At 39.0% G+C, this 10,394-nt stretch overlaps 1 non-coding gene across 1 annotated transcript; it reads left to right on the forward strand.

The window, feature by feature from the left end:
• The first annotated feature begins 8,640 nt into the window (after positions 1-8,640).
• On the forward strand, positions 8,641-8,747 carry LOC131235802 (small nucleolar RNA R71). Its single transcript, XR_009166323.1, has one exon. It is a non-coding gene; the product is annotated as a small nucleolar RNA R71 (small nucleolar RNA).
• The last annotated feature ends 1,647 nt before the right edge of the window (positions 8,748-10,394 follow it).

Here is a 10,394-nt window from a genome sequence, read left to right on the forward strand (position 1 = left end):
AATGGGGAGTGCAACAGTCATGTTCTTCATCTGCTGCTTATACTTCAGCATTACATTTGTGCATAAGCTATCTACAACAACGATTTCTCTTACTCTAGGATAGATGACCAACAAAAACCAATGTGAATTTTCATAATTTATGGGCGCATAGACCTGTCCATGATTCACAAAATAATATATTAGTCAAAACATGATAGAACACATAACAGTAACAGATGATGTTCTGTGACGAGTGCATTACCCGTTCATAACACCAAATCGCTTTGGCGTATGGTTTATCTCGCTGCTTGGCAATTGCGTAAGCCCGGGTCAGCTGGCCTATTAGCGAGGCCCATTCTGATGCCGATTTCGAGGCCCGGTATGCGATCAAAATCGGCAAACACCCCTCAAGGCTTTGCTGTTACAAACATGCTCAAAGTTCAATACATGTAAGAAAATAAAATCTTCAAACAAATTAAGGTTTGGCGAAATAAACAGTTACCGTAAAATACGTAGGACAGAACTTGCAATCCTGGCGATATGTTATTGAAATGTCGTTATGCCTTTTTTCAAGGAACTCGATGTATATGTCGATAGCCTTATCAATAGGATAGTACGATTTAGTCATAGATTAATTTAACAATTAATTATATGTCAATCAATGCATATAGAGAATAAATTAGTAATGATTACCTCGCTATCAATCCACGTATCTTTCATCCATATCGTACTAAACCATTTCCATGCTGGGATGTCCTTGTTTGCTTCATACCAGTCCTCTACCTCTTTCACCTCATGTGCGGATAATGCTCTGAAAGGATCCATATGTAGAGGAAATGGTATCGGAGAAGTAGCAAAAGCGGTTACTTGGTTGGGTTCGGGAACCGACCCATGGGTTGTGTCGAATGCAGACAGGGACAAGTACATAGACATCTTGTAATATGATGGCTTCGGTATCCTTTTGGTTCTTCTTTCATAAACGGGATGAGAAGTGGATGCATTCAATACATTACCTTTGGCATTACTATACGATTGCACATCTATATCCTCGTATCCAGGTTCTTTATCGTCAATATTATTTACTTCCCCTCTATTCCTCAACTCATCACCCTCCTCCATCACAAAACCTCCCTTTTATGTACGACTACCTTCCTTCTCCTTATTAAACTCCTCCCTCTCATTCGCTAACTTTTCCTTCTCCTCAAAAAATAAGTCTTTCTCCCTCTTAAATTGTTCTTTCTCTTTCAGTAAGGTATCCCTCTCATTAAACATTGCTTCTTTCCTCCTTATCTCTTCCCTCTCTTTTCTCAATTCATCCCTCTCCTTCTTCAATTCCTCTCTCTCATTCTTCAATTCTTCTCTCTCCTTCTTCAACTCTTCCCTCTCAATTCGACATTCCTCCATAAAAAGAACATTCTTCATAATACCCACCCTCAGTCCCTCTCCCTCCACGCCTTTCTTATCATTATCATCTAACTCGTCATCCTCTTCATGATCAATCTCATTACCCTCCTCATCCTCCTCATCATCTTCCTAAGTCTCAGTGAGCTGCAAAATGTATACATGGATATGTCAGAGTAAGGATAACTTAACAATGGTAGATAAAATATAGTTCATTTTTCACAACATCTCACCTGGAAACTGTCACGCACCGAGCGAACGGCATTTGTTTCCCATTCTCGCAGCGTTGGTTCTAATTTCATTACTACAGATGTCTGCAAAAGAACAAAGAGCAACGTTAAATATAAAAGCGTATACGTCAAGTTAAGCAAAGTAGATGGAAGAGATATATATATATATACAAACTTACAGCTCTACTCTCGAAAATAGCATGTATTCTCTTGTACCTCCAACCCTTCCAGCCTCGATATTGAATGAAGCGTGGAATTTGATGGGGAACATATGAAACAACACATTCTTGTAGGGCTGGTAATATCTCTACTGCCCATACCTATTAGAATGAAATTGCACCTGGTTAAAAATTCAAAATTAACTATAGAGGGAAAACATATAGAAAATAAAAGGTGTTCTTACTTGTAAAGGAAGGACACAACCATACACAGTGTACCGAGGGGAACTTGATGCGGCAACGGCTGATTCGATTCCTTGCGGCATTGTATTGTATCTGAAACTACCCCAGGGATACCTATAGAAATCATCTAGCGAGTCCACCAGATGAATATAATCCATGTTACACCTGGTTTTCGATTCGTTTCCCCTAAGAAAGTATTCCACAACTAGAAGTAGGGCAACCTTCATGACGTCTTCATGCTTATTGGTGTCAACTAATCTCTCAAACATATCCATTAGGTGCTTCTTTAATACTGGATATTCTTTAAAGTATGTCTCTTAATGTACTCGTAGTGTAAGAAATATTTGGTACAGTAAGATCTCCAGTCTTAAGACCGGTAATGAGGGCGAAGTCCATCTCGGTAAACTGTAATCGTCTCCCCCTGATCTCAAATACTAGATCACCTTTGTATCTTACAAGAAGAAGGTGAAATAGAGCCCCTATAAATCTAAATGATGTAATATGCAATACAAACGAGAAAGGGGATTGCCTAAATAGATTTAGTCGACTATCGTGCTTCTCTACTCCACCCTTCACCTTGTCAAACCACCATATCAGTGTACACCTAGATGTTAGGTTGGAGATTACAGCAGAATATTCGTTACCTGTAGAGATGAATTGAAAAACATATCAAACATAAAATTCATAAGATAAACATAGTGGACAAAATCAGACATAATTAAAAACAATGTATTTATGATCTTATGAATAGGTTTGATAACAAACAAACAAGTTATCCTTATGAGCATGTTATCCATGTTAACACAATGAACATTGTGATGTATTATTGACATCCTTATACATTGGTGATCTAATATTCACAGACAATGATAGTGTTATGGTTGATGAGTTTATAAAGGCTACTTTGTAAATTTGAAATGACAAATATGGGTCTTATGGCGTATTATCTTGAATCAAGATAAATTAAATACATGATGTAATTTTTACATTTGAGAACACGTATATTCATGAAACTCTAAAAATCATTGAGATGAAAAATTCTAAATTAGTGTGCATACTCATGGAAATTACGTTGAAATTGAGCAACGATAAGAAAAACAATCTAATAGATCCTAAAAGGTTTCAAGTTGTTGATTAGAAGTTTTAAATACTTAACTCATACTAGCCTAAACATCTTGTATATTGTAGAATTACTTAACTACCAAATGAAATTTCTAAGTTAGATTCATTTACAAGTAGGGAAAAAGATTTTGCATCATTTGAAAGGTATACTTGATCATGGTATTTATATGTGTGCTAAAGAATATACTCTTTTTTTCTTCACAAATAGTGATTACGTAGGCCAATTTATATAGACAATAAAAAAGTACGTTAGGCTACTTATTCAGTCACATAATTTTTAAAAAAGAAATATGTGATAACAAACAAACATCACTATTGGGCCCACTACGGTTTCAATGGTGGAAATCATTATGCCCACTGTTTACTGTGGTATCATCCAATTGATCTTTTGATATGCTTCAATTTGGGGTTAAACCGCTTAAATTAGATGGAAGAATGGATGGACAGCGTGGATATACTACGGGCCAAACTGGAAATTGAGCGGGCCAAGCTGGAAATGAAATTGAGCGGGCCAAACTGGAAATTGAGCGGGCCAATCTGAAAATTGAGCGAGACAAACTGAAAATACAATGAGACAATGTATAAAGATGATCATTTCATCATCTACCAAAATTACAAAGTATGTTATACATCCACCCATGCACTTCCAACAAATATGAAATTGAGTGGATCAAACTAGAAAATCAGCGGGACAAACTAGAAAATCATTATGCTCACTGTTTCTCGTGGTATGATCCACTTCATATTTTCATATGCTTCAATTTCAGGCTCAACCCCTTAAATTAGATAGAAAAATGGATGGATGGCGTGGATATACTACATGAAACGGATTAGCTACTCCCCATGCCACCAGCCAATGGCTGGTGTTCGGTGCTCTGTGGGCCCCATCATGATGTATGTGTTTCAACCATGCCGTCCATCTATTTTTATATATCATTTTACGATATTATACAAAAAATGAGGTATATCCTGATCTCAATTGAACCACATTACAGGAAACAGTGTTTAATGAACATCAACCATTAAAAACTTTTTGGTGGCCATAAAAGTATTGGATCAAGATGATCTTTGTTTTTACCCTTCATCTGGGTCTTTATGACGTAATAAACAGATTGGATTTCAGGTAAAGAGTACAGTGGGCCTCAGGACGATTTAAATGATGGATATCCAATCACTATTGTTTTCCTGTATTGTGGTATATTTAAGATTTATATCCCTCTTATTTTTAGGATAAAGCCCTGGATGAACTTTAAAAATGGATGAACGGAATGGATGAAACACATACATCATGGTGGGGCCCACAGAGCACCGACCAGCAGCCATGTACATCATGGTGGGGCCAACGGATCACCGACCACCAGCCACGGGGCTGGTGTTAGGGGGAGTAGCCAATCTATTTCCTATATTAAATACATTCAATGTGGGCCCAACTGAGTTTAAAATATACCTGTGGTGCGTGCTTTCTTCATTGGACGGACCATTTTCAGAAGAAGATAAAATGTTGATAAGGGTAGCCCACAGAAAGGGTGTTTTTTTGTCTTTCTAACGGGTGAGGAAAGGAGGTGAAAGCAATGGCAGTGAAACAGCAGTGGAAAGGGAGAGGAAAAGCAACAGTGAAAAGGAGGGAAAGAAAAAACAAACAGTTGAAAGGGAGAGTAAAAGCAACAGTGCAGGAGTTTTCGTCCTCGTTTTTCGAAAATGGAAAGAGGGAAGTGAGGGAGAGGAAAAGCAATGGCGGTAAAAAGGAGGGGTAGTTTCGTCCTCAAAGTCGCTGTCTGCACGTGCTAGTCTAACTTGGTAACTTAAGTTTGTCTTCTTTCATAAAAACCACTGGGTAAAAGGTTTTGTCAACACTGGTCATTTTCTCCCGACAATACATTAGTCATACAGCTAATTTGAGGTACACCAGCCAAAATCCGCTTGACCAATTAAATCCTACCACATCATATCAATGTTGTAGTGGGTTTTCCTGTCCTAAATCTAGGACATTGATTACTTGCCACCCCCGGCACCACGAGGCAGAGAAGCGCACTGAGGACGCGGATTGCGTCCTAGCCCCGCATGTCTATAGCCTGGCAGTTCTGTGGGTGGGCCCACTGTGATATATTCATTTATCCAACTTGTCCTTCCCTTTTCTAAGATCAGGTTAAAGCATGAGTATAAAATTGACGTATATCTAACGCTCAAATGGACCACACCACGGATGGCTCTTGCATTTAATGCAACTGCCATTTAATGCTTTGTGCATCTAATGCAACTAAGCTTATTATTTGGTGTGGTCCACTTGAGCTTTCGATCGGCATCAATTTTATGCTCATGCCTTAAAATGATATTAGAAAATGGATGAACAGCTTGGATAAACAAATACATCACGGTGGGCCCACCCACGGAACTGGCTGTTCGGAACCAGAGACGGCGGGGATAGGACGTAATCCGCGTCCGCACGTTGCTTCTCTATGGCCGCAGTTTGGGTTTAACTAGTGACGGCATAGTGGTCGGTGCCATGTGGACCCTAACATGATGTATGTGTTTTATCCACGCTGTCCATCAAATTTGAAAGATAATTTTAAGGTAAATGCAAAAAATGAGGTACGTATAAATCTCAGGTGGACCACACCATGATAAAACAGTTGTGATTGAATGTCCACCATTAAAAACCTCCAAAGGCCCACTGTAATGGTTACTGGACATCTAACCTGTTGATTAGGTAATACAGCCATGGATGAAAGGAAATATATATATCTCAGCTTGATCCAAAACTAAGTTTTTAATAACAGGAGTTCAATCAACACTGTGTGGTTCACTTGAGATTTGGATCAACCTCGTTTTTTAGATCATAATATAAAATGATCCGAAAGAATGGGTAGATGGCATGAATGAAACACAAACATCATAGTGGGACCCAAAGAGCACCAACCACTAGCAATTGGCTAGTGGCCGGGTGAGTAGCCGATCCGTTTCCAATGTATATGTTTTGTCGTGGGACGCGGATTGCGTACTACCCCGCCCATCCCTAGCTCCGTATGGGCAGGTTTGTGGTGGGCCCATCATGATGTATCTGTACATCCAAGCAGTCAATCCCTTTTCTTAGATTATTTTAAGTTATCAAGATAAAAATAAGGCAGATTCAACGATCAAGTGGACCACACCAAATAACAAGCTTAGTTGCATTAAAATGCACAAAGCGTTAAATGTCAATTGCATTAAATGCAAGAGTCATCTATGGTGTGATCCATTTGATCGTTAGATCTGCCTCATTTTAATTTTGATGCTTAAAATAATATGAGAAAAGGGATAAACAACCTGGATGAACAAATACATCACGGTGGGCCCGCCCACAGACCTGCCCGTTCAGAGCTAGGGACGGGCTGGCTGGGGTAGTACGCAATCCGCGTCCTTTATCATGCCAATGTCCTGCCACCCTGGTAGACGAGGTGCATTGCATATTACGGTGTGTTTAATTATATCACACAGTTTCGTGGGCCCAATGATGTATGTGTTATCTCCACACCATTTATCCATTTTATGAGATCCTTTTAAGGCATGGGCTCAAAAATGAGGCACATTTAAATAGGAAGTGGGCCATAACACATAAAGCAGTGGGGATTTAATGTCTACTATTGAAATCTTCTCGGGGACCACTAAAGTATGGAGCAGTTGTTTTTTTCCTGAACAGCTTGGATGACATATGTATATCATGATGGCCCTTAGGGGTGTATACGAACCGAGCTAGCTCGGTTAGCTCACTCGACTCAACTCGAAAAAGCTCGATTTGACTCGGTTCCAAGCTGAGTTCGAGCCGAGTTGAACTGATTTTTTGAGCTCAAAAATGAGTTCGAGCCGAGTTCAAGCAGCCCCAGCTCAACTCGACTTGAATCAAATCTAGCTCGAATTGAATTCGGATCGAACCGGTTTGGTGACTCGGTTAGTTTGTCATTGATGTTGCTCACTAACTGTTTGATAAAATGACTTAACGAAATGTGGCTGGTGGCAAGGAAGGTTTGGCCGGTGGCAAGTAAGGTATATACATTAAACAAATACCTTTTTTCTTTTTTTTCTTTTTTTCTTTTTTTTTCCTGTAGTTTTTATGTTACCTAGAGGGTGTTTGATAAAATACCTGTAAAATACCTGTAAAACCATTGCCTTTGTTTGTAAAACAGTGGGTTTTTAAAGTTGCAGTTCAGGTATTTGTGGAAATGCCTCAATGGCGAACTCAGCTCGATCTTAGCTCGAACTCGGCCTGAGCTGCTGATCGAACTAAGCCGAGTTGGCCAGTTAGGCTCAAGGACCGGACCGAGCCGAGCCGAGTTTAAGCTGAGGTCAGCCAGTATTCGAGGGTTTCAACCATCAGAATCATTGTCCTTGTTGCTTTATGTGGTGTGGTTCACATGAGCTTTGGATCTGTCTCATTTTTAGGCCCATGGCCTAATGTGATCTAAAAAACTGAATGAATGGTAGGGATATAATACATATGTACATCATGTTGGAGCCCACAGAACTTAGTGACGATTATACACGCCCATGCAATTAGCTTTCGATCTTCTCTTCCACTTGAATCTCTCACTCCAGTTGTGGTAAATCAAGTGGGATCGGGAGAATCCCCTGAATTTAAATTTCTATACTGTGTGGTTTTCAAAGCCTTAATCCAACGCCAACAAAGGTAATAACCAAACAGTAAGAAGGTTCGAAAAAGTGAAATTTCCAATTCAATCTCATCAAATGCCACCTAATATGGTGCATCAAACACGCTATGTGTCCTTTAATACAAAAGTTAGGCTATTGTGATGAGTTTTTTTTTTTTGAAAGATAAGATTTTGTTAGAAAGTTGAGATTTTTTGGAATGCTGATGAGTCACTGGCCAAACTGCATCCCTCATTTTTTACTCATGTCCTAAGATGAACCGACAATGAATTGAATGAGGTGGATTTCTCACAAAAATCAGTGGCCCCACCTAGCTAATGGTGGCAGGATGGTAGGAAATCCACTTCCTTAAATCAATGCCATCCATTAGGTTTACCACCCCTGTTTTGCACTATGTTCCAAAAATCAGGCAAATTTAACACTCAGGTGGGCCACCTCAAAAAAACACTCCTAAATGCTCTAAATTCCTGTGGTACAGCCTCGAAAGTAGGAAATACCCGGATTGTTGGGTAATTCTCTAATCTGCATGAGGCATGCTAAATCTGGAGGTGTACATTGAGTCGAACCGAGTAGAGCTAGCCTCAGCTTGACTCGGCTCGAACATTGACTGACATCAGCTTGAACTCGGCTCAGCTTGGTCCTCGAGCCTGACTGGCCAACTCAACTTATATTGAGTCAGTCTATACATGGTGCTTGATTTGGGGTATGTGTCCCATGATTGTGTGTTTTCAGCAAGTCTATCCAAATAGTCTCACACATCATCGACATTTTTATTCATGAATTCCCCATTGCACATCGTCTCAACCAATTGGCGCATGGAAGATGTCAGTCCATCATAGAAAAAGTGTGTAATGTATCACGTTTCAAAACCGTGTTGTGGGCATGAACTGACAGGATCCTTGAACCTTTCCCAACATTAGAAGAATCTTTCATCCACCTTTTGGGCAAAGCTCATGATTGATTTTCTAAGGGTGTTCGTTTTATGATGTGGAAAATATTTCTTTATGAACTCCCTTTGCATATCATTCCATGTGCCAATAGATCTAGGACATAGGGAATGCAACCACGTCTTAGCTTTCTCTTTCAAAGAAATGGGAAAGAATTTCAGCCTGATTGTGTCCTTAGACACGTTTGAAAAATATAAAGTGGCTATGATCTCATCAAACTCTTTCAGGTGTAAATATGGTTTTTCTGACTTAAGCCCATGAAATTTATGAAGGAGTTGAATCACCCCTGGCTTGATATCCATGTATCCTGTATTTTCAGGAAAACCATGCATGAGGGCGTGTTCACCCCCACCGGTTGTAAATAATCTCGTAAAGTACGAGGTGGGGGCGCTTCATGCACCTTATTCTCATCCTGGATGTCTTCCACCCTAGGTTGAGGTAGAAGAGTTTGGTTTACAGCCATCACTTCAATTAACTCCGAGGATCTCGAACAGTGTCTAGTCCTGCGATGGATAGTCAACCCCTCAACCAATCCTCCTTCAGTCAAGAGACGTTGAGTGTTGTCACGAACCTGCTTGAGCATGAAACACTCGCAGCCCTCAATTCAGATTCTAAACCTAACCTAAAAAGAAGAAAAGAAATAGAAATTTAGAAAGAAAACAAAAAAAGAGAGAGAGAAAAGAGTTGGAAAGAAGTTACCAAATTCAAAGTTCTTAAGTTAAAAACCTGCAAAACAAAACAAAACAAGTCAATTTCCTAAAATAGAAAGTCTAAAATTAAAAAGTTCCAAGAATAGAAAGTAAACTAGTTTCTAAAAATGAAAAAATTCCTTAAAAATTTCTAAAACAAGTTAGGAAAGTTCTAAACCTAAATTAAAGGGTAAGTTGGTTTCTAAAAACAAAAGAGAACCTAAAAAAAAAAAGTTTCTAAAGATATAAATAAACCTTAACCTAAAAATAAAAAAGGAAGAAAAATTAGAAAGAGATTACCAATTTGGAATGCCTATATCAGGGTCCTACAAAATAGAAAAACCTTAATCTTAACCTAATTCTAAAGCTAGCTAATCCCAGAAAACGTAACCGTCAATCCCCGACAACGGCGCCAAAAACTTGTTCACACCCTAAGTATAGGGTTGTGATGTAGTAATAATCTCAGTAAGACCGAGTTCGAATCTACAGGGACTGAACTTTGTACGTAATCTGAAAGTAACTTGAACTAGAACTAGGCGAAGATGTAATCTAAATCAGGGAAAATTAAAGAAATAATGGTGAAATATCAAACTAAAACTTGTAAAATTTAAAGGTGGGAAACTAGGGTGCCAAGGATCCACTTGTAGAAATCAGGGAGATCTATGCTTGATTCAAGAACCCAACTGGAATCAAAGGAAGATAATTCATCTTCTTATCTTCATTCAGTAGGAAGATAATTCATTAAAATCAACTATGAACTTCCTTTGATCGAGTTTTCAAGAGATGAGAGGTATGAGAATTAGAATTGATTTCATCACAAAACTATGCCCATGAGACAAAGCAAACAACAGAATTTAACTAATTCACAACCAATCTGAGGGATGTATGAATGTTAGGAAGGATTCCATCATCCAAGCATGTCCAAGGGGTGATAGTGAACAATAGGGCTTCCTAACTTCATAATCATAATAATGAAAAGAATAT

This window comes from Magnolia sinica, chromosome 19, assembly GCF_029962835.1.
Source record: "Magnolia sinica isolate HGM2019 chromosome 19, MsV1, whole genome shotgun sequence".
NCBI lineage: Eukaryota > Viridiplantae > Streptophyta > Magnoliopsida > Magnoliales > Magnoliaceae > Magnolia > Magnolia sinica.